Raw genomic sequence first — 26,510 nt, 5'->3', positions numbered from 1 at the left:
GACAGAAAGACTGCATCTTCCAATGACTCCCATTTGCGTTGGCAAGAACAGAGAACAAGCTGTTAACACGTTACGACAGCTGTCCGACAAACAAAGCTTGTTGCAACATCTTTTGACCCCAGCAGCAAAATTAATGCAGAGTACATAGGCTAAAGCCGGACTGAATAACAAGGTGCCTTGTTGCGGCGTATTCCAACACAAGGAATACGCATAAAATCTATTAAACATACAACGAGTTAGCTTGCCATTTCTCAGTATGATTCACCGGAACACCCACAAAATAAACAAGTCTCGTAAGGCGAAAATACAACATTTAGTCAAGCTGTTGTCGAACTCACAGAATAAAACTGAACGCACTGCATTTTGTTAGCAAGACCGTAACTCTAATGTTTTTGGAATAACAAAAATGATAAAGAATAAGATAAAATTATTTTTGGATCGTTTTATGAAAAAATAATTTTAATTACAATTTTCTGATTTTTAATGACCAAAGTCATTAATTCATTTTAAGCCTCCAAGCTGAAATGGAATACCAAAGTCCGGCCTTTGTCGAAGATTGCTTGGCCAAAATTTCAATCAATTTCATTGAAAAATGAGGGTGTGACAGTGCGGCCTCAACTTTCACAAAAACCCGGATATGACGTCATCAAAGACATTTATCCAAAACATAAAGAAAGCGTCTAGGGATATCATACTCAGAAACCCTCATGTAAAGTTTTATGAAGATCGGTCGAGTAGTTTTCTCTGAATCGCTCTACACATACACACAGACACACACACATACACCACGACCCTCGTCTCGATTCCCCGTCAATGTTAAAACATTTAGTCAAAACTTGGCTAAATGTAAAAACGGCCGCTTCCTCCAAATTACGCAAGACTCCCTTACCTACAAAATAAAATACTGACTCCTCCCTTCGTGATGGATGAGATTTCAGCAGATTAGGAGGTAGCTGAACTTTCGAAGAGTACAGAGTGAAAGGTCGTGAGACAATTTTTACGACCGACTGGCATACAGGCAAAAGATATTGGTGGGAACGTCCGCAAAAACTTCAACTTTTATAGTGATCTGAACAAGTAGCCTAGGCCTACATGCTTTGCACGGCGAGATTTCAAAATGTGCTTGGACACAGCTGCCTTAACTTAGTAATACAGATGACTGACTCAGATGAGATAGAGAGAGAGAGAGAGAGAGAAAGAGAGAGAGAGAGAGAGAGAGAGAGAGAGAGAGAGAGAGAGAGAAAGAGGGAGGGAGGGAGGGAGGGAGGAGAGAGAGAGGGAGAGAGAGAGAGAGAGAGAGAGAGAGAGAGAGAGAGAGAGAGAGAGAGAGGGAGAGAGAGAGCCTATTCTAAGAGTAAGGTCACGCCATCACTGTGACATTCTCCGTTTATAAACATGTCAAAATGACTGCAAAGGGCACGACGATTTCAACTTTGCACTGACGTTCTCAATTAGAAACCAGACAAACAAACAGACAACCATCAATGACATTGAAAAGGCGGTACATTCTGTGAATTACCCACACACGGACGCAAAGCAGCCAACAAAAAGGCCAAAGAAAAATATATGTTGGTTTTGGGTAACATGACCCCCCAAAAAATAGGGTCGGTAGATCGGCTTTAAAAAAAAATGTTGTGTGTGTCTCGGTATGGTTCGCAAAATGTGCCAGAGGTTGTTTTTTTGGGGATTTTTTTGAGAAAAAGGAAAAAAAAAGTTTTAGGGTCGGCGGGGAAAAAATAGGGTCGGTCGAATTACCCTAAACCAACATATATTTTTGTTTGGCCTAACAACAAAGACGAACAAAATGAATAACCTGCTTACCTGGCTTAAGAAAAAAAAGCTGTCCCTAAAATTCCCTGAGAGTCCAGTCAGTTGACTAGGGATCACTCCTGTCTTCCAATCCCTTTAGTATAGTCCTGGGAGGCTGTGCTACGCTTGACTCAAATGCCAGATGATTCAGTGAGTACCTGCAACAGATACACGGGCGTGAGATGAGAGTGATAAAAAGGAATAAGTCAAGCAGGTATCAAGACTGGAAAAAGTGTGCCATTGGGAGGGGGGCGATGAGGGGGGGGGGGGAGTGTGTGAGGGGGGGGGGGGGGACTGATTGGAAGAGAGATGAGGAAGAAAAAGAGGTTTGTTGATGGAGAAGAAGATAAGAATTGAGGTAAGGCGATGGTAGCGAGCGATAGGGAGAGACAAAGTAAGAAAGAAAGAACGGAAAAAAGAAAGAGAGAGAGAGAGAGAGAGACAATGACAATGACAATGACAATTCTTTATTTTACGAGGGTAACAGAATAAGCATTGGTATACTTTTTTGCATCTGGCCCTCGCCCTAAAGAGGGACTAAATCTACTATAATAACTACCACTACATACTTACATAATTAGTAAAACAGTATAAGTTTATGTACATAAGTGCATTATATGAAACATTGTAGTTTATAAATGTTCATGACAAGGTGCAAAGCAAAAATTTGCAAGTCAATTAGAGTCAGAATACTATGCAATAGTACTTCAACTCTGCAAGACAATGGATAGTATGCAGAACATCATAATTTCGTGAACAAAACTATAAATCAAAAGTGAGTGACTCTGTCCCAAAGGACATAACAATCAAGAATATACTATTTTCATTAAATGGGATATATATTTGTTTTTAAAAGAATCTGTGCTGGTAGCTTCCCGTAAGGCATTCGGAAGAGAGAGAGAGAGAGAGAGAGAGAGAGAGAGAGAGAGAGAGAGAGAGAGAGAGAGAGAGAGAGAGAGAGAGAGAGAGAGAGAGAGAGAGAGAGAGAGAGAGAGAGAGAGAGAGAGAGAGATAGAGAGAGAGAGAGAAAAAGAAAGAGAGAGAGCTTACAAGGGCGTGGGCGAGATCTACTATTTGAACACCTGCACATATATTTAAATGTCCGATAGACAAGCGGCAACTCTCGCAAAATGTCGCAACTGTCACACTGATTTTGACGGGAGCGGGTACTGTACAGTATCCGGTACTTTTTTTTTTTACAACAGAAAACAAACTTGCTGCAGAGAACGATAATCTGTTATGAACCTTTGACTTCTGTGGCCTTAGTCTAGAAAAGAAGCCAGCTGCAGATAAAAAGAAAAAGACAGACAGACACATACACACAGACGGACAGACGCACAAACACACACCGAACGGAACGGAATTCTGGCGTCAAATAAATGTCAAAGCAAAAGGGGCCAAGCACCGTTTAATCAAAACAGAAAACATGCACAATGAAAACAAGTCGCGTAAGGCGAAAATACAATATTTAGTCAAGTAGCTGCCATTTTTCAGCAAGACCGTATACTCGTAGCATCGTCAGTCCACCGCTCATGGCAAAGGCAGTGAAATTGACAAGAAGAGCGGGGTAGTAGTTGCGCTAAGAAGGATAGCACGCTTTTCTGTGCCTCTCTTTGTTTTAACTTTCTGAGCGTGTTTTTAATCCAAACATATCATATCTATATGTTTTTGGAATTAGGAACCGACAAGGAATAAGATGAAAGTGTTTTTAAATTGATTTGGACAATTTAATTTTGATAATAATTTTTATATATTTAATTTTCAGAGCTTGTTTTTAATCCGAATATAACATATTTATATGTTTTTGGAATCAGCAAATGATGGAGAATAAGATAAACGTAAATTTGGATCGTTTTATAAATTTTTATTTTTTTTTACAATTTTCAGATTTTTAATGACCAAAGTCATTAATTAATTTTTAAGCCACCAAGCTGAAATGCAATACCGAAGTCCGGGCTTCGTCGAAGATTATTTGACCAAAATTTCAACCAATTTGGTTGAAAAATGAGGGCGTGACAGTGCCGCCTCAACTTTCACGAAAAGCCGGATATGACGTCATCAAAGACATTTATCAAAAAAATGAAAAAAAACGTTCGGGGATTTCATACCCAGGAACTCTCATGTCAAATTTCATAAAGATCGGTCCAGTAGTTTAGTCTGAATCGCTCTACACACACACACGCACACACACACACACGCACACACGCACGCACACACGCACATACACCACGACCCTCGTTTCGATTCCCCCTCGATGTTAAAATATTTAGTCAAAACTTGACTAAATATAAAAAGTATAACAAAAAACACACACACTCAAAAACACCCACAGAAACTAAAACAGAAGCAACACACACACACACACACACACACACTTAAAACAAACACACACACACACATACTTAAAACAAACACACACACACACACACACACACACGCACACACACAACACACACACACACACACACACACACACACACACTTGACTATATATGTGTAAAAAGATAACATAGTCGGAAATGTCGGTCGTTTGAATGCACACTATTGCACCAGCCCCGACAAATATGAAATGCCCAGATTTCCCAGTCATATTAGCGCGCACAAAATGAAACTCCCCTGGAGACCAAAGGTCGCAGAATTGGAGGCACCTCTGTTCCAGTGACGAATGTAAACCCTGCTGAGCCTGTCAGCTGCCCGGCGCACAGCGAATTGTGTGAGGAAAAACAAATGGATTGTAAACCAGATTCAATCTGTCCGGGGAAGGGAATTACAAGTGGAGGTGACCCTGTTCTCTTGTGCGGCATGTGTAGTATCAATCCGGGCATTTTGTGTGAATATCTAAATCTCGGTATTTTGTGTGGATTTCTCACATTGTGTCTCCATGTATCTCTCTCACTCTCTCTCTCTCTCTCTCTCTCTCTCTCTCTCTCTCTGTCTCGCTCTCTCCGACTCCGACTGTTCCTCTCTCTCTCTCTTTCTCTCTTTCTCGCTCTGTCTCTCTGTTTCTCGCACTCTCTCCCTCTCTGTTTCTCGCTCTCTCAGTCTCTCTCTCTCCGTCTCTCTCTCTCTCTCTCTGAGCTTTTAGCGAAAGTTCCGTGACTTGTAAACACACACGTGACACTGGGATACCTCGCACGCACGTCCTCGAAAACGGCGTCTTGCTGCCCACTTGGTAGGATAAACCAAAAACGCCGGTCTCGGCTACACAGTTATTATCTTTGGGGCAAAATAACAGCGTGGCACGCAAAACTCCCACCATAAGATGACCACGACAATACAAATATCAGGCCGGAACGCAGGAGAAGAACAAAGAGAGAATGCCCACAGATTTCCAAAATATTTCTTTCCGCTGGTCAACAGAATATCCTCTTATCCCTTTACTCGTGTATCAACGTTCCAGAGAAATCTTAGTGCGGCTCATCCATTTTAAACACACACACACGAACACACACCTACGCGCGCACGCAGTGAGAGAGAGAGAGAGAGAGAGAGAGAGAGAGAGAGAGAGAGAGAGAGAGAGAGAGAGAGAGAGAGAGAGAGAGTACGATGCACGGAATATCACGGTGAAGGCATGAGGTCCCTTCTGAGCTGCAAACCTAATCATGGCAATACTAGGGGGAGGGAATGTCTTATCTACTTACTGAGAAATGCATCTTGGACTCTGCCTTTGGGGCTCGTTTTTTGAATGCATAGTCGGTCTTCATCATCATCATCATCATCATCATCATCATCATCATCATCGTCATCATCATTTGAAAGACTGTCAAACAGACGGACGGACGGACGGACAGACAGACAGACAGACAGACAGACAGACAGAATGAAAGAAACGAAAAAAAGAAGCAAAACTAACACAAATTGGAAACAAACGACGAAACAAATAAACACTAACGGATGAAGGAGCTTTTCGTTACCCACACATTGTCACGGAAAAAATATGTTGATAGAATATAACCCAACTCACAATTAAAAGCCTCTAGTTTTTGTGTCCATTTCTATTCTATTCAGTAAACCAGTGTGACCTACAGAATACAGGATATATTTTTGCCCAAAGTTGGGAATTTGCCTTATCATTGTGTAACCGAGTGCCGTAACACTACGATCACCTCGGGAAGCGAAGTGCAATCAAACATAATTGAAAATGTTAGGGCTACTTTCTTAGCCCTATAAAAACTGTTATGCAAACCCGAAGCTTTCCATTAACATACAGACAATCGGAAACCACCAGACCCCATCACAAACAGAATTCCACAATCCACCGGCGTTGACTTAAAGGCCAACAACTCGGGTGCAGAGTCTGCTGTGAAAGGAGCGGTAGCCTCCCCTGTCACAATTGCGGTCAGGATAACATTCACTCAGCCTAGCACATACCTAAACACACGCATCTATTGAACGAATCAACGATATCAACTAAACTACAAACACTAACATTATCAGCCTAATATCCCTCTATGACTTCCACTTTTATCATACATGCGCAAATGTACACACGTACCATTAAAAAAAAATTTCTTTGAAAGATAAACGGATTTACGTGAAACATAATAGTACCCGAAAACTGACCCCCAAAGTATATAGTTATAGTATCGTAATGATATGGCCTTGGCTCAGAATTGGTGTCTAGAAACTGTGACAAAAAGTGTTTTTCAGAAAATGTTGTTTTTATAAGCTGCACCTCAAAGAGAAAAAGATGACAAAGACAACCCAACAAGTCTGGAAGTAATCGGACATTTATTGTGTTAACAGTGGACAAAAATGTGCGTACATGCTGTTCATCACACTTACATCATGTCACAAGATAAACATGCCAATTAAAAGGAAACCTGAATAAACAGCTTACAAATTTCAGTTGTAAATAATGACAAAGGAAGCCAAAAGGATAAATATGTACAAAATTCAAAATAAAGTAATTGGAATTACGTTCCCGACAAAAATAAACAGCAGGACAGTTCATCACCTTACAACAATGTGAGGGCCTCAGTTAAAAATAGCAAAAACTTACAGAATTATCAGTTAATATACATGGAATCACATTCATGTACCAATTAGCATCTGTAGCAGATTTCAGAGTGATAATGCAAGCAAATATTTACTTTTAAAGCAATGAAATGTTGAATTGTATGAACAGCAAGTTTCTATTCAGTACAAAAACTAGAAAATCAAACTTAGGTCGCACGTTATCTAGAAAGTCATCTGAAACATCATGTCAAGTGACATAAATTATCATGTTATCATCAACGAGACAAAATTCAAGTTCGTGAACAAGAAACAATTACATAAATTACTCATCCATCTTTTCTGTTCATCACTTTACAGCGTGACAAAGTCACATTTCACATATTAGTATCCAAACGGAACAGAGCTAGAACACAATACACATATCCAGAACACACACATCAAAGGAGGGTAACATCAATGGCAAAAAAAAGCTTGTAACTTGAAGCACTCAAAAGTTATCACATGAAAACTGGAGATGTTCATCACATTACAGCAAACTTGTCAAAAAATTGAACATAAATGACTGTCCTGTCTGCATAATTCATTTAACATGTCATTAAACAAGTTACATTAGGTGGCAGACATAAAATATAGAACATTGGAGGAAAAAACCGAGCATAGTAAGATTTAGTGACGCCAATAAGAAAAATGTTCATCACCTTACATCACAAGATGAACACATAATGAGACCCGCAAACCACTTTGGTGACAGAACATAAGCAAAATAAGTGAAAATGGAAGAATATATATGACTTAAGATTAAAAATACTCCAAATATGATATGTTCAAAAAAATAATGTGAGATAGAGAACACTTTGGTGTTTGTTCATAACTTTACACAAATCAGATTGCAGAGATCTGATGTAAGATGATGAACTGTGCATGCTCATGTGACTTGAAGACATTTTGTAATTAGTTGAACATCCCAGATTTTGAACTTGACACAAGTAAAAGGTAACTGTTTAAAAAATTCCAATCAATGACAAAGGAAAAAAAAGTTACCTTTGTTCATCACTTTACACATATTTGGCAATAGATGCTTGCTGTAAGGTTATGAACTACGCCAATTAAGTAATTCTAGGAGATAAGTTTGATTTTATCAAAACTATATGAAGATCCGTGGTAAACAATTAGATTAAGGCATTTTTTTCATGACTGATTTCTAAAATAACAACAAAAATCGCTAACTTTTAGATCAGTGTAATTTATTTGTTGAAAAGTGATGAACTACGTCGACATTAGGCATTGCATTTGTCTATCAAAATAACAACATGCTGACGGTTTTATTTTTTTCAAATTATTGGTGAAATCATGCCAGTTATGATTATTTCTCCAGTCTTTCATTAAATTGTTTCTATAAAATGTAAGTTCATCACTTTACAAAAGATCGATACACTTTTTTTTTTTCACATGTAGGAATCGAATTGAAAATTGTCTCAAGATCGGAAACTACGCACAAGTACTTGCTAAACAATACAGAAAAACAAACATCGTTGCATTGTGACAAATTAACAAACTACAAACATTTATTCATAGCCACGCAGTTCATCACGCTAGATAACACAATTACAGCAAAACATTTACCTTTACGTTCTCTATTTCCTTCGTCCATGACGACTTCATTCACAATGACGCTTCACCCTTTATTGATTTCGCGCCTAAAACAATGGAATGTGACCGCTCACACCTTTCCGATAAAGTATTAGTCCGATCAAAAATGTAGTTCATCACGATGCATCTTACAGCAAATTGACACATTTCACCTATGAAGCCATTTTCTGTACAAACTACAACGCAAACCATGAATTTTGATCCAGCAAATAATACTCGGGTCTAGTCTCATCAAATATTTGAGTGAACAACGGCGATTGTATTTTTTGATAACTCATTGTAGTGAACGATTCATGCGCGTGTTTCCTTACGACAATACGTGATGAACATCACTTCGTTTGTTTCCGGAAAATACTCGGCGATGCATTGACCGTTTCTGCCCGAAAGATACTTTATGATTTCATCAGCCTTTGCAGAACAGGAAAACTTCATTTTCTATGTTATGTCCTCGAACACTATCGCAATAAATTAATCCAATTAGACCCACTGTAAAATGTCACAAACAAATCGAGAAAACTCGGCCGATAGTTAGCACAAATTGCGTCACAGCGACCAAAAGAACAACATCGGCTATCGACTTGAAGTGAAAACCGAAAGGTAAACATGTCTTAGATCCAAGAAATCTCTTTCCGTTGTCCTTCTGTGGCTCTGTTCACAGAAATTAGGCCATGAATAACCCGAGTGGGGGGAAAATGGAGTTCGACGCCATTTCTGAGCCATTAGGCCATATACCTACCTAAATCTCCATAAGAGCAGATGGACACCAAATGTTCGACTACACAAGCATGATTGGTGGACACTGTTGAGTCTGGAGAGTGACCTGGAGGCCCTGAAGAAGACGACGGCATTCGTGCTTGCCACAGGAGTGGATTTTTTATTTTATTTTTATTTTATGCAATTTATATCGCGCACATATCTCAACAACGGATTCAAGGCGCAAGGATTTATTTATGCCGTGTGAGATGGAATGTTTTACACAATATATCACGCATTCACATCGGCCAGCAAACCTCAAGCCTATTAGGGCGAGCATTCACCTTTCACGGCCTATTATTCCAAATCACACGGGTATTTGGTGGACATTTTTATCTGTGCCGATACAATTTTGTCAGGAAAGACCCTTTTGTCAATCGTGGGATTTTTAACGTGCACACCCCAATGTAGTGTACACGAAGGGACCTCGCCTTTTCGTCTCATCCGAAAGACTAGCACTTGAACCCACCACCTAGGTTAGGAAAGGGGGGAGAAAATTGCTAACGCCCTGACCCAGGGTCGAACTCGCAACCTCTCGCTTCCAAGGCAAGTGCGTTTACCACTCGGCCACCCAGACCTAGATGTTTGGAAGGAGCGAGCGAGAAGAAAAAGAAGAAGAGAGTTATCTTTCGCATCACATCTTCTCTATACTCATGTCATCACCTACCTGTTACGAAATAAAGTAGTGCTTCCAAAAGAGTAGGTAGTCTCCAAAATAATAGTCTACTATGTGCGAGCTTTGATAGATACAGTTGAGTTAACTAAGCAGTATCTCTCGCATCACACCACCCATATATACCCAATCTTCCTCTTCCTCGTCCGCTTCAGTAATGTGTTTCACACACAAAGCCTGAGTGTGAAATTACTGGGGTTCAAGATTTATTTTCCGTTCTGCGATTACAGTGACAGTGTATACCAGCGTGCCACGCCCATTCCTGTGTTTTCAAAACGGCGTTTCCCACAATTGTTGCCGTAGGTATTTAAGCGATCCCCATGGCATCCTCACGTGTCACTGCGTCCGAATATTGCAGCCATCACCCCATACACAAATGTGACCCACCCGGCTCGCTTGTTTGTACACCAGCCTCCTCATACAAAAATGTGAGTAGCAGCCCCCGTCGGCTCCCTTGTTTGTACACCAGTCTCCTCATACAAAAATGTGACCCCTATCTCCCCCCCCCCCCCTCAACTCCCATTCATCCCCATGGTCTGTTGTTGTCTCCGTACTCCAGTGTTTTAGAAATGGCTTTCTGACGGGTCGTGGTCAAGGTCTTTCACTTTGTGACATGTTTTTCGACTCTTTGTCTGTTTTGTTCTTATCTGTCTTTTTCTCTGTTTCTCTTCCGACTCTCTGTCTGTCTCCTTCTCTGTCCTCCAATGCTTTTATCGCTTTCCGATGTGTCAGGATACACAAGGTCATTGCGACATGTTCCCCATTGTACGTGTGTTTGTCTGTCCCTGTTTGTCTTTCCCCCTTCTCCGTCCTCCACTGTTTTACATGTCTTGTTGATGTGTCATGGTCTTTGGACATGACACCCATTCTTCTCCCCGTCTTTCATATATCATATTTTGTGAAAAACGGCATTATAGCATATCCGTTTAAAAGTTGTTGTACACAGCAGTATTAAAAACTATATAAAACACGACGGAAGCGCTTGACAATCAGCCCAAATACTCACATAGAACACAGCAACATTGCAATAGTATTTTAAGACACAACTGACGGGGAAAACAATTGATCACTAGCTCAAATAATTATATGCATAGCAGCATTCTAATAACATTTTAAACCACGACTGAAACCGACGATTGACCCTCAGCTCAGGTACTAACATAGCAGCATTACATTTAATACTTTAGTCAAGTCAAGTCAAGTCAATATTTATTTTAAAAAAAACCTAGGGTTACATGAATAAAATAAATAAAAATTGCAATAAACACGACAAAAAAGATGAGACGAGACGGAAACAAATGATCAGCAGCTCAAGTAGTGTCTAAATGTGTACATTAATTCCAGCATTACAATCATATTAATTTAGACACGACGGAAGCACTCAAACAGGCTCAAATCTCGAACAATGGCCTGCTTTCTACGGGGTCGACGTCATTTCACAGCTTCCGTTTATTAATGGAAGGAGGTTCACAACTGAAAATACGGACGGGATCAGGAAAAGGAGGGGGAGGGGGGTGGGGGAGGGGTTGTGCTGTAAGAGAAACACAAGTGCCCCAGACCACAATACGAATGACCTTCGCGCTGCTTGTTTAGGCAACGCACTGGAAAATCCAAGTCCAGAAAATTAACCTGCCGAGTGAAAAGGCGTGGGAATGCGAGGTTGAATAAATGAGAGAAGTGACAGGACATGGAAAAGGAAGGAAGAAGGGAAGGACTGGGACAGGGAGGGAGGGTAGTGGGGGGGGGGGGGGGGGGCAGAAATAACGGCGGCTATCGGTTATGTTGACCTGGTGTGGTAACAAACCTCATTGAAGAGGACGGGAGGGAACTTGGAAGAGAAAAAGGGGGGAGGGAGGGGGGGAATAGCAAACTGAACCAGTCATACCTGTCTATAACGGCCACCCGAGACGCCGACCAAAAACTAAGTGGTCTCTATAGACAGGGGGATAAGCTGGTGGCTGTAGCTATGTACAGTATAACCCGCCTTTCATTACCCCCCAATTTCAGACCCCTAACCCATGGCCATTTATTGTTTAGACCTTGCCTTTTCAGATTTGTGGATAGCATGCATGTCGATCCTTCATGAGACAAAAAGCGATGACGTTAGTTCTAAAAAAACACTTTTTTTTAATCGTATTTCAGGTATCTAGTCCTTACTAGGCATCAACCACCGGCACGGTTGGCCTAGTGGTAAGGCGTCCGCCCCGTGATCGGGAGGTCGTGGGTTCGAACCCCGGCCGGGTCATACCTAAGACTTTAAAATTGGCAATCTAGTGGCTGCTCCGCCTGGCGTCTGGCATCATGGGGTTAGTGCTAGGGCTGGTTGGTCCGGTGTCAGAATAATGTGACTGGGTGAGACATGAAGCCTGTGCTGCGACTTCTGTCTTGTGTGTGGCGCACGTTATATGTCAACGCAGCACCGCCCTGATATGGCCCTTCGTGGTCGGCTGGGCGTTAAGCAAACAAACAAACAAACAAACTAGGCGTCAACCAAAGGCCTGTAGGACATGAAGCAACAAAATTATCATCTAAAGAACAAAAGATTGTCTGTTCATGACCTCCATTTTATAAAATATATATAGCCTATAGGACTATTAAAGGACTTCTGTCTTTTGAAGAAACGGTTTAATTTTTTAAATTTTTGTGAGGTGTTAAAATGGGGGTCTCCTGCTACAAGTTGAGCTTCAGCAGTATGTTGTTACTATGGGCCATGGGACGCTGCGTGGGAAGGGAGTATCCTGTAACCACTGTGGTATGCCGACCTGACTGGGTCACTGTGATTGTTCTGGCTTTGTTGTTACTTGACGTTTTTTTCAATTTTTGATTTTGCAAGTATTTTTCCCCCTTGATATAGGTACACGTACCTACATAAGATTATGCTGCAATTAATAAAAATCCAAGCATGTCGTACCTGTCATCACTGTGGTATGCTGCACTCGCTTTTGGGGAAATATTTCTTCAAATTGTGGTGCAAACACTTGCTTGGAATCATACCACTGCTGCCATGTTTTAACTATTTTGTCATATTTGCTCTTATTCTTGATACATGTTGTTTTTGTTTGTTCACACTTTACGACTGCAATTCTTGCAGTTAATTCTTCAAACTGAGCAATGCTCGAGTATTCAATGTTGAAAATCATCATCATTATCATCGTTCATCATTATTAATTCATTCTCACAGGGACCTATATTTAGATGTTTATTGTGAAGGCTGATGGTGACACTAACAAGCTGAGCATCAACCATGGGGTAACGATCACGGCAGTACGTGTTATAAGTTGAGCGACAGCAGGTGTTCCTGGGGAACGCAGTGTGTGAAGGGGTGTCATGTAATCACTGTGGTATGCCGCCCTGGCCGGGTCACTGTGTTTGTCTGTTCTTGTTATACTGTCCTGGTTTTTGTTGTCCTGTTTTCGTTGGGGCTAGCTGTCGTGTAGCTTTTCATTACCGCGATCCAGTTCATTTGTTTGTTTGCAAGTATTTCTTCAAACTTTGCATGCCACCCATGTTGCGCGTCACTGTGGCTGTCTACTGTTGGTGTCTTGACTTTGTTGTCATGTCCTCTTTGACGAGATGTTTGTGGTTTTTAACTTCACGCGTTCCATTTTTGTTCCGATATTTTGCAGCAATTTCTTCAAACTTCGCAAGCAGCCCCTGTCAGGCCACTGCATGTGTTTGTCTGGTAGCTTCTCATCAGAGCGATCCAATTTATTTGATTGTTTGCATCTATTTCTTCAAACTGTGTATGCCGCCCTAGTTTGGTCAATGTATCTGTCTTGAAGCTTTTCAAAAGAGCGATCAAATGTTTTTGTTTGCTTGCAACTATTTTTTCAAGATTTGCATGCCGCCCTTAGTTGTGTCCTTGTGTTTGCTGTTCTCCTGGCTTTTGCTGTTGTCCTCTCTGACTAAAAAGTTGTGTGCTTTTGTGTTCACGTGCTCTATTGCCTCCTAGTTTGTTAGCAACTATTTCTTCAAACTTTGTATAGGTACCTGCTTCATTCCATACTGCAATTCACAAAATGAATTCTTTTTCTTACGTTCTCTTATTCTTGTTGTTTTGCATTCGCACTTTGCACATGCTCTTCTGGGAAATAGTCAAGGTCGGTGCACTTTGTTGATTGACACTTAGTCGAAATATTATATATAAGCACGCCGATGCGAGAATTAGTCGAACTTCAAACTGGGTATTGCTCTAGAGGCGGGGGTGGGGTGGGGTGGGTGGTGGGTGGGTGGAGGGGGGGGGGGTTACACAGACACACACATACATACACACACACACACACACCCACACACACCACACAGTGACACACACACATACACACACACACAAACACACACACACACACACACACACACACAAGCAGGCCTTTACATTCAGGTTAAAATCGTTTGATTTTCGTTGGAAAACTCACGGCATAGCAGTCAGTGCAGAAAACGTCAGGAAAACCACCTAAGAAAAAAATGTGGCCACGCAACACCAATTGATTTCAGATAACAGCTGTGAACTAGCTCTAAGCCAAACGCTACATATTTATCCAGTGTGAAATGTAACACACAAATGCTGGCAGCTTTTAGATGTGAAAATGAAAAGAATAAAAGAAAAGAAAAACGCCCCTTTTTTAGGGTAGGTGTCGTCAAGGACCTGCGACATCATACCAAAATAGTACTCACATCAAATGAGCCCCCGTTTAAACACAAGAAAAGCAGATCTTCACAAGCACATACGTGTTTTGACCCAAACGCTGCTGACTGTCATTTGGGTCATACCTCTGAAAAATATCCTAAACTTGTTGTGCCCAGTGTAGCAAATGAATAAACTACACTGTTATCTGAAAAACTGCTTGCAGTACTGGTGGTGTTTGAGAAGTTAAGGAAAATACTTTTAAAGTGTTAACTAACACTGTCGATTTTGGGTTTCCATGTCCAACGTTGGAGTTCCAGTGTCGCAGATGTGTCAAGTCGGGGTCGCACCCGGGAACATGCCCATAAGGCCTAAAAAAAAAATAGGTGTGGTTACGGTAACCCGACCTACCCTATTTTTAGGGGCCGATCCTATAACTTTTTATTACATTTGTCAAAAAAAAAAAAAAAAAAAAAAAAAAAAAAAAAAAGTGCAAAAAACGCAATGAAAGCGAAAGCGCCCGAGTCGCACACTTATTTCCCTGTCAAGTAGGTTTAATTTGTACACATTAGAAAAAAAAGTAAAAAAAAAAAAAAAGTGATTGCCTACCTACCTACCCTATTTTTTTTGGCTATGTTACCGTAACCACACCTATTTTTTTTTTGGCCTAATGGTTTTACCGCGAGGGCGATAAACAACAGGCGTATCATCATCAGCACAGCTGTAAACAAGAACAAGTCGCGTAAGGCGAAATCACTACATTTAGTCAAGCTGTCGAACTCACGGAATGAAACTGAACGCACTGTAGTTTTTCACCAAGACGGTACAGCTTCGTCAATCCCCGCGAGAAGGAAATCGCTCACCTTCCACGTGCAAAACGCAGTGAAATTAACACGCCAGAATAGCGCGGTAGCGTATTGTGCTAAGCAGGAAAGCGCGCTTTTCTGTATTCTTGTTAACTTTCTGAGCTTGTTTTGAATACAACCTATCTTACCTAATTAATTATATGAAGTCTTATATCGCGCGCGTATCTCCAGACTCGGACTCAAGGCGCAGGGATCTATTCATGTTTTTGGAGTCAGGAAATGATAAAGAATAAGATGAAATCATTTTTGGATCGATTTCTTAAATTTTTATCGTAAGACTAATTAATCTATTTTCGTTAATTGTGATCACATTTTAAGAGTAAACATGACATATGTATATATTTTTAGATTTAAAATATGATGAAGAATACGATGCAATCAATTTTAAATCTGTTTGCAAAAATTCGATTTTAATGACAACTTTAATGAGCAAACTCATTAATTAATTGTTAAGCCTCCAAGCTGAAATGCAATACCAAAGCCCGGGCTTCGTCGAAGATTGCTTGGCCAAAATTTCAATCAATTTGATTGAAAAATGAGGGTGTGACAGTGCCGCCTCAACTTTTACAAAATGCCGGATATGACGTCATCAAAGACATTTATCGAAAAAATGAAAACAAAACGTCTAGGGATATCATACCCAGAAACTCTCATGAAAAATTTCATAAAGATTGGTCCAGTAGTTTACTCTGAATCGCTCTACACACACACACACACACACACATACACCACGACCCTCGTCTCGATTCCCCCCTCTATGTTAAAACATTTAGTCAAAACTTGACTAAATGTAAAAAAAGAGGTAATAAACAGAAATGGAATTTAGTTCAGTAAAGCGTCTTATCTTCGATCGCAGTCCCCGGTCATTTAGTGAATGTGTGATAGGGTGGAGTGGAAGGGGGAAAATAGGCCAGGAAGCATAAATGAGACGCCAAGACAGAGGTTGCGATAACGTGACTTTTCTAGGCCTACACCAGAAATAATGGGAGAGACGGGACTAACTCCCTACACAATAGGTAACTGAGGATACGCTTCACGTCTTACGCTCTTAAACCATCGGAGCGTGACACACTGACAAGGACCGATAACTTCACAAGTTACTACAGGGGGCGCTACGCTATCCCGGCTATAACGTCACACAGGATGTGACGCGCCCGCAACACAGGACACGTTATTACAAAACAAAGAACTAGGCTAGCGCGGGAAAACTGGGTCTCAACGGCGAAACAACGACACTGACGCTATAACGCCACTAGGATAAAATAGCTACATACATACCTGCACACCATAGCATCATGCATACGATCAGAACATATTATAGACAAGCAAAATTCAATATAAACAAAAGAAACAGCATCTACTTACAGTTACTTATCAATGAAGAACTAAACACACACGAAGTTACGGCGGGACTGTTCAACACATCGCCGGTCTGAATCACTCACTTCGCTGAATCAGCTAAAAAAAAACCACAGGTCAAAAATGATACTCACAATCCAGCACAGGCTATCTGTATTTTAAAAGATGTCACACCAACACAAAGAACTGTTTCAAATAGAACACCGGTCTCAAGGCTTAAGCACACAGGCCGATCCACACACAGCGAAATCACCGGTCGGACTGACCGAACTCGCACTGTCGGGGTTGAATGCGTACGCATCCGTTAAGGGATTAACCAATTAAAACGCAGCATCTACGCACAAAGACATACACGCATGGTCAAGGGGAATAATTGGGGTAGGGAACGAGAGAAAGGAACAACAGTACGTCAAATCGCCACACGGCTACAAATGTTTCGTTTTGTCCAGGATTAAACGTTCTAATAACTAACCTTTTCTAATCCTTGATTTTGGAATGTAAGCATTATTATAATAAATCATATTGGTTCAGTTACTTGTTGAACGTACACGCGTGAAAGCCGACGTCAACCAGTAGAGGTTCATCACTCTCACCTAGTGACGCAAAGGAGCCTACATACACACTGAAACATGTCAAATCCGACGTCAACCAGCAGAGGTTCACGATCGCAGAGTGAAATGAAGGAGCCTAATTAAGAGGTTTCATGCCTCGTTCGTTTCCCCTCCTCTCACACTGCGCCGGAAACGGAGCGTAACATTTTACACCTCTCGTAGCCACACTGTTGCGGGAAAGAAAATCGTCTGTGAAATTGCTCTCGGAAATATTTTTTCTTTCAAGTGAGAAACGTGCAGTGCATTTGTGTTTGTGGGCAACCAAGAAAGTTCTGGATGAGTACCAGCGCCCCACGTATTTGTTCTGCCTTGATCGTTCATTCTTTATTTTTACATTTAGTCAAGTTTTCTTCTTTTGTGAAAAGGCAAAAAAGACAGAAAGACAGACAGAAAGACAGAAAGACAGACAGAAAGACAGACAGAAAGACAGACAGAAAGACAGACAGAAAAGACAGAAAGACAGAAACACAGACAGAAAGACAGACAGAAACACAGAAAGACAGACAGAAAGACAGACAGAAAAGACAGAAAGACAGAAAGACAGACAGAAAAGACAGAAAGACAGAAACACAGACAGAAAGACAGAAAGACAGACAGAAAGACAGACAGAAAAGACAGACAGAAACATAGACAGAAACACAGACAGAAAGACAGAAAGACAGACAGAAAAGACAGACAGAAACACAGACAGAAACATAGACAGAAACACAGACAGAAACACAGACAGAAACACAGACAGAAAAAACAGAAAGACAGTACAGACAGACAGACAGACAGACAGAAAGACAGACAGAAAGACAGAAAGACAGACAGAAAGACAGACAGAAAGACAGACAGAAAGACAGACAGAAAGACAGACAGAAAAGACAGACAGAAACACAGACAGAAACATAGACAGAAACACAGACAGAAACACAGACAGAAAGACAGACAGAAAAGACAGAAAGACAGACAGAAAAGACAGAAAGACAGAAACACAGACAGAAAGACAGAAAGACAGACAGAAAAGACAGACAGAAACACAGACAGAAACACAGACAGAAACACAGACAGAAAGACAGACAGAAAAGACAGAAAGACAGAAACACAGACAGAAAGACAGAAAGACAGACAGAAAGACAGACAGAAAGACAGACAGAAAGACAGAAACACAGACAGAAACACAGACAGAAACACAGACAGAAAAGACAGAAAGACAGACAGAAAAGACAGAAAGACAGAAACACAGACAGAAAGACAGAAAGACAGACAGAAAGACAGACAGAAAGACAGACAGAAAGACAGACAGAAAGACAGAAACACAGACAGAAACACAGACAGAAACACAGACAGAAAAAACAGAAAGACAGTACAGACAGACAGACAGACAGACAGAAAGACAGACAGAAAGACAGACAGAAAGACAGACAGAAAGACAGAAAGACAGACAGAAAAGACAGACAGAAACACAGACAGAAACACAGACAGAAACACAGACAGAAACACAGACAGAAAGACAGACAGAAAAGACAGAAAGACAGAAACACAGACAGAAAGACAGAAAGACAGACAGAAAAGACAGAAAGACAGACAGAAAAGACAGAAAGACAGACAGAAAGACAGACATGCAGTCACTCAGAGGCAGAGACGCTATAGATCGCAAACGACCATCCTACTCGAACAGTACCACATACATTGCATACTATACTAACGAACACCATACCATCATAACTTTCTGCATGGACTGGGGGGCAAAGCACACAGCAATATCTTCTTTCTGCAAATTCCAGTCATAGCCTCGTACCCCTTCTTCTGTGTTCTCATTTCCCCTGGACGCTACATACACCACGTGTCAACATACCCCAAGTGCTCTCTCTCTCTCTGTCTGTCTCTCTCTATCTCTCTCTGTCTGTCTGTCTCTCTCCCCCTCTCTCTCTCCCTGTCTCTTTCTCTCTCTCTCTCTCTCTCTCTCTCTCTCTCTCTCTCTCTCTAGTTATATTTTCATTTGTCCAAAGCATCAGTGTTCATTATATTCACACAAAAACACTCAAAGCCTTAATAACACATTTACTCATGCATGTGTATTCAGCATTGTTTTCACTACGTTACATAATTATATTTGTGTATAATATGTAATATGTAAATATTCATATGTTGTTGTTTTTCTCTACCTTTTTTTCAACGTGAATATCCGTGTAAATATGTGATTAGATTAGTCCCCTCTCTGGGCGAGGGCTGGTTGAAAAAAAGCTCGTTGTATTGCTTATGCCACAACCCTCGAAAAATAAAATTTGATTTGATTTGATTTGATTTGATTTGATTTGATCTCTCTCTCTCTCTCTCTCTCTCTCTCTCTCTCTCTCTCTCTCTCTCTCTCTCTCTCTCTCTCTCTCTCTCTCTCTCTCTCTCTGTCTGTCATTATCTTCTTTTAAAAGACAGCTCCGAAAGCACCTCTCTAACGACTAAGTCGGTGTACAATTTGTGCGAGTGTGTGTGAGGATGTGTGAAAGAGAAAGTGTATAGTATGCTTCCATTAACAAGCACACTTTTGAATTTTTTATTTTGATTTTGTTATACTTTTCCCTACATAATTTTGTTTTATTTGATTTTTTGTTTAAATGTTTTCATTCTTCATATTTGTTCTTTGTTTCATGTGTGTATTATAGTAGGGACTAGCTGTAAGAAAGGACCATATGGACCTAATGCTATCATCCCTCAGTAATAAAGTTTTCGAGTTCGAGTTCGAGTTCGAGTTCTCTCTCTCTCTACAGTGTTACAGAAATAACGTTGTAAATGTATTACTTAATGTAGTCCTACTGATCTACTGATAAGAGAAAGTCATGGTAAATATCGCGTCTTCTTATGCCCATTGTGGTATGCTGCATAGAGTAAGGCAAAGAAATTAAACGAATTATACACTGTACCGCGAATGAGAGAAGGTCAATGGCATTGTAAACTTCTACACGCACATTGATAAGCCTTGCACCGAGTAGCAGGTAGAAATTAGAGGTATTCGTTTTGTACTGGGCCGTGCATGAGAAAAGGTCACGGTAAGGCCTAAAAAAAAAAAAAAGGTGTGGTTACGGTAACCCGACCTACCCTATTTTTAGGGGCCGACCCTATAACTTTTTATTACATTTGTCAAAAAAACAAAAAACACACAAGAAAACGAGTGCAGAAAACGCTATGAAAGCGAAAGCGCCCGAGTCGCACACTTATTTCCCTGTCAAGTAGGTTTAATTTGTACACATTAGAAAAAAAAGTAAAAAATACAAAAAAGTGTTTGCCTACCTTCCTACCCTATTTTTTTTGGCTATGTTACCGTAACCACACCTATTATTTTTTTTGGCCTAAACTTCGCGTCTTCCCGTGTCAACATGCACATTTCGAAGCGTTGCACCGAGTGACAGGTACTAATTAGATGCATTAGTTTTGTACTGGGCAGTGAATGAGAGAAGGGCACGGTAAACTTCACGTCATCTTGTGTCTACACGTCCAATGCGTAATGTTGCTCAGAGGAACAGGTAGAAATGTACGCGTAATAGTATCGTATTGTACCGCTAAGGTCATAGTAAAAGTCAGAGAGAGAGAGAGAGAGAGAGAGAGAGAGAGAGAGAGAGAGAGAGAGAGAGAGAGAGAGAGAGAGAGAGAGAGAGAGAGAGAGAGAGAAAGAAAGAGAGAGAGAGAGAGAGAGAGAGAGGAGAGAGAGAGAGGAGAGAGAGAGACTGAGAGAGAGAGAGATTAAGCATGAGAGAGAGAGAAAGGGGAGAGAGAGAAAGAGAGAGAGAGAGAACGGGGGAGGGAGAGAGAGAGAGAGAGAGAGAGAGAGAGAGAGAGAGAGAGAGAGAGAGAGTCAAAGACAGAGAAAAGTTACTTATATCAGAATTGTACTATACTATGAATAACAAGAAATTCCTTCGAGGTAGGAAAAACACCCCCGTTGGTCAAAGGGAAATAACCATTCTCACTGCACCCATTCTCACTGCCACCAACTGAGAAGGTTATTTCCCTTTGACCATGAATATGTTTCTCTATAAGTCCTTGTAGAATCTTAATCCACCAATAACTCCCTAACCGTGTGTTTGACTGGTCCCAATTTTTGTAAGGACCGTCTCAGGAATGTATAGAACCTGTTCACCAAGTTTGGTGACGATCGGTCCGTTCATTCTTGAGATCTATATGCGAACACAAACACACAAACACACAAACAAACAAACAAACACATCGACCGAAACCTATACACACCCCTATACCGGGGGTGTAATGAGAGATAATAAAACCTTTGTCTTTTGGTGTCGACATAAATGTTGCGCAATATTTCAAAAAGAATAACGTTACGAATGACATGTAGTAGTGATGCACTGAACCATAAAAATGAGGGACGGTCATGATAGAACTTTTGCTTATGTTTGCAAACCCTCAGCACAGTCGTTGCACACAGACCTATGAGTTATGCAATATTCAATAAAGAGTGCAGGACATAATCAGAACTTCTTGTCTTCTTTATTATTTGTCTATGTTTTTGTGTATGTATTGAAATCCCCTTACGTCGGTCAGGCAGACCTGTTCACAAGAGAGAGAGCAAGAAGAAATCTTATTTTCACCTTCTTTGTTCATACCCACCTACTCGTCCATCTCGGAAATGAAGACTACAGGACTGTGGTAGTTGTAACAAATAGGAAAGCCATTTCATAAGAAATCGTTCACCTATTCACCTTCAGTCTTTGTTCACACTCACCTAGTCGTCAATCTCGGAAAAGAAGACTATATAGGACTGTGGTAGTTGTAACAAATAGGAAAGCCATTTTATAAGAAATCTTTGACCTATTCGCACTCTTTTGCCGACAAAACCAAGCACACAACCAAGTCTTACCCGTGATTTCAAAGTAGCAGCAGCTCAATGCATTTTTTATACGGTGAAGGTCAACAGAATCGACACTATAAAGAATTAACTCACAAAAGAGGATCGACTTTCGATCATCAGGTGACAATGATCAAAGACCTGTGCTGCGAGCGAGAGTGTGAGCATTAATGTTCTCGCTGACAAGAAATTGAATGAAATCCTAAATTCTCCAGGGGACGATGGCAATGGGGGTTGTGGCAGAATAGTGGAAATATAGCGTAGAGAGAGAGAGAGATCGAACTCGAACTCGAACTCGAAAACTTTATTACCGAGGGATGATAGCATTAGGTCCATATGGTCCTTTCTTACAGCTAGTCCCTACTATAATACAGAGAGAGAGAGAGAGAGAGAGAGAGAGAGAGAGAGAGAGAGAGAGAGAGAGAGAGAGAGAGAGAGAGAGAGAGAGAGAGAGACAGACAGACAGAGAGAGAGAGAGAGAGAGAGAGAGAGAGAGAGAGGGAGAGAGAAAGAGAGAGACAGAGAGAGAGAGACAGACAGAGAGAGAGACAGACAGAGAGAGAGAGACAGAGACAGAGAGAGAGACTGAGAGACAGACAGAGAGAGAGAGAAGAGAGAGAGAGACAGACAGAGAGAGAGAGACAGACACAGACAGACAGAGATAGAGAGAGAGAGAGAGAGAGAGAGAGAGAGAGAGAGAGAGAGAGAGAGACGGGGAAGAAAGAGAGAGAGAACAAAAGAGAGAGTGTGTGTGCGTGCGTGGATGGATGCGTGCGTGCGTGCTTATGTGCGTGCGTACGTGCGAGTTCATCTGCTTGTGTGCCTGATATAATTATTGGACACTGGTAGGGTAACTTTATACAAACGTCTATCTATTTTTTGTATGCCATCTCTGTTTCGTATCCTCGTACATGGTGTATACTTACGAGACAGTTTCCCCCTTCATGCACCGACAGACTGCAGTCGAGCGACATTCAGAGCATTGCGCTTTGCAATGTTTTGCATTAGCTGATTTCCGTGAATGTTGCGTATTCTCTGAGTTTCCCTTTGCCCTGACTCTTTTGGTGATAAATGATCTTTCATTCTTCATTAAAATTTGTTAATGAAAACATAGACGAATACATACATATTTGAGTAAATACATCAATAAATGTATTTTATATATTCAGTCAAACTTGTCCATGACGACCTCCCAAGGAACCGACCAAAATAGGTGGTCGCAACATAAAGGTAAATTATACAGAGAAGCAACACCTCGGGATTCTCTAGGTTGGTCGTTGTGGGCAGGTGGTCGTTATTAAGAGGTGGTCGCTATGGACTGCTCGTTTGTATAGATACATAAATATTAACTGAATTAATGGTGGTTTTTTTAAGAATGTGTCTAATGTAGTTTTCTATGATATACGCGCCAGGAAATTTCTTACGCATATAACTCTCACTCGTGTATTGTATTTCAAGCGCTTCCCTCACCTTGTACATTTGATTGCTCTTTCTTATAATCTCAATACTTTTCTTTCTTTCTCGAACTTTTTTTTTCTGTCTCCAACATCTTTCTCAAACTTTTTTTTTCCCTTTCAAGCGTTGGCTCTAAAACTTCATTTCTGTTGACTGCACAAGAAGCGTTTGGAATCTACTCTCTGGTTTTAAAGTTGTCCTTTGTAATCCTGCCTTTGCAGGTGACGAGACGAACTATAAACAGTTTCCTGCTCTCTTTTCTTTACTCTAACGGTGAAGAAATCTTAAGCAGACAAAGAGAAGAAGGAACAAACGAAAAACCCAAAACGAAACTTAAGAACAGCAACGAAAACGTGCACGCCAGACCCTCCCAACAAAAAAGAAAACAAAAGAAAAGAGCAACGGAAAAGTAGACGAAAGAGAAACCAACAAAAATCAAACTCCAGACGAGCTTCGAATTACGGAAAGTGTCATCGCTGTCGCAACCCACTTGTAGTAACATCCTTTCCTCCTCACGTAAATGTTGTTCATTCTTTTTTTCTCTCTTCCCCTTTTCTGTCCTCTTAACCAATGTGGAATAAAGAAGACAGAAGCCCTACTCTTCTGCACATGGTTTTTTTGTATTCCCTGATTGTCTCACCTACTCATGTGGAAAAGAGACCCCCCAACCTACCAAACCCCCTCTTTTATTTGGTGTTTAACGTCGTTTCCAACCGTTCAAGGTTATATTGCGACGGGGAAAGGGAGGGGGGGGGGGGGTGGGTGGGATAGAGCCACTTGTTAATTGTTTCTTGTTCACAAAAGCACTAATCAAAAAATTGCTCCAGGGGCTTGCAACGTTGTACAATATATGACCTTACTGGGAGAATGCAAGTTTCCAGTACAAAGGACTTAACATTTCTTACATACTGCTTGACTAAAATCTGTACAAACATTGACTATATTCTATTCTTTTTGTTTTCCATCTTCCCAACTCTGCCTTGGGGGAAGAAGAAAACTCCCCCTCCCCCCGCCCCATAGTTTTTTTCATGCTTCCTTTTTGTCTACTCCGTACCCGTGTGGAAAAAAGACAAAGCGAACCCCCACCCGTCTAACTTTTTAATGTTATTTAATTTTTTTTTTAAACCGTTTGCTTTGTACACATGTGGGAAAAAATCCCAACCTCCACATATTCACCTCTCGCCCTCTTCGCGATCCCAACTATCTTTCTCGTTTTGAAATACTCTTTTATTTCGACCAACATCTGCGGTTCACGCCAAGTGTCGACAGTGTGAAGAGAGTGCAGTGTGAGTGGGTGCGCAGAGTTGAAGAGTGTGTGCACAGTCAGCGTGTGTTCTGGAGCTGGTGTCATGGAGTCGCGGTAGTTTTTATTTACTGACAGTCGGACCCCCTCTTCGTCACCCGACTGCGGTTGTCCGAACTTGAAACTTGGGGGACGGGCGCAGTGACGTGGTGGCAAGACGTCGGCCTCTTAATTGGAAGGGCGTGAGTTCGAATCCCGGCCGCGGCTGCCTGGTGTGCTAAGTGTGGAGATTTTTCCGATCTCCCAGGTCAACTTATGTGCAGACCTGCTAGAGGCTTATCCCCCTTCGTGTGTACACGCAAGCACAAGACTAAGTGCGCACGGAAAAGATCCTGTAATCCATGTCAGAGTTCGGTGGGTTATAGAAACACGAACATACCCAGCATGCTTCCTCCGAAAGCGGCGTATGGCTGCCTAAATGGCGGGGTAAAAACGGTCATACACGTAAAAATCCACTCGTGCAAAAACACGAGTGTACGTGGGAGTTTCAGCCCACGAACGCAGAAGAAGAAGAAGAAGAAGAAGAAGAAGAAGAAGAAGAAGAAGAAGAAGAAGAAGATGCTTGGGGAGGACAGCACGGTAAATAGGCAACCCCCCGTGCGAAGAGGCACTGTCGGCGGACTGAGATGGGTTTTTTTCCAGTTCAGAGACATCCTGCTTGCTGCCGCGCAAGCAGAAAAAATGTTCCCTCTTTATCTTCACTGGGCTTGCAGCAAAACCCCTCCACGCGGAGGTGTTTTCAGATAGGTCAGACACAGGGTGTTTCTTTCTTTCATGAAACCCGATTTTGTCGGATCTCTGCATTTCACTCGTTCAACTGCAGTTAACCGACTGTGTAGCTGACCCAAGACACATGCCCCTGGTGTGAGTGGGTGCATAGAGCTGAAGAGTGTGTGCACAGTCAGCGTGTGTTCTGATCTCCTGCTTCTGTCCACCCACATTTGCAAAGTATTGTGTATACATGTGCAAAGTATGTGTGTACATGTGCAAAGAATCTTAGAATCGCGGCCATGACCTTTGGCATTTGACCTGGAAATATCACGTAGCCTGTACGGAGTACGTTTTCTTTTCTGTTTCGATGTACTTTTTCTTTTCTTTGTATACCTCAAAGGCTGTTAATTTTTCCCTCTTTTGTTGAATTTGTTGGGTTTTTTTTTTTTTGGGGGGGGGGGGGAGGGTGGGGTGTAATTCTCCGATTTTGATTTTTGTCCACAAGTCATCAGTAGTCCACTTTCCTTTTTACATTTAGTCAAGTTTTGATTTTTGTTTCTGTTCGTCCTGCGTTCGTCCGGCGTCTGATCCGTTACCTAGCACAAGGGCTCAAGTGTGGGAGCTTCTGTGAAGTTCGGCGATGTATTGTTTTGTAAATGGACATGCAGTTGTTAATATTGATGCCAGGAGTTTGTGTTCTGTTGTGGGCCTTGACCACTTGAAAGGAGTGAGTACTGATGTAAGTAAATTAATGAATGGACCCCCTCTAGTAAGAACCCTCCACACCTATCTAAAACATCCCAACTACTCGCGCATTAACCATTCAATCACGGTAGACAAAACGAACAGTTTCACGAATGAAAAGCTGAACATCTTAGTACGATTTTTTTTTAAATTTGT

General features: G+C 41.3%; 1 protein-coding gene across 1 annotated transcript in view; it reads right to left on the bottom strand.

The window, feature by feature from the left end:
• Window positions 1-26,510, bottom strand: part of LOC138962782 (excitatory amino acid transporter-like) — a 99,526-nt gene that overhangs the window by 64,554 nt on the left and 8,462 nt on the right. The window contains exon 2 of the mRNA XM_070334740.1: window positions 1,822-1,967. The gene's annotated coding sequence lies outside the window, so the exon portion shown is untranslated. The remainder of the gene's footprint in view (window positions 1-1,821; window positions 1,968-26,510) is intronic.

Source organism: Littorina saxatilis, linkage group LG3 (assembly GCF_037325665.1).
Source record: "Littorina saxatilis isolate snail1 linkage group LG3, US_GU_Lsax_2.0, whole genome shotgun sequence".
NCBI lineage: Eukaryota > Metazoa > Mollusca > Gastropoda > Littorinimorpha > Littorinidae > Littorina > Littorina saxatilis.
The sequence above is the reverse complement of the archived record's forward strand: the minus strand, read 5'-3'. Positions and strand labels throughout refer to the sequence as shown.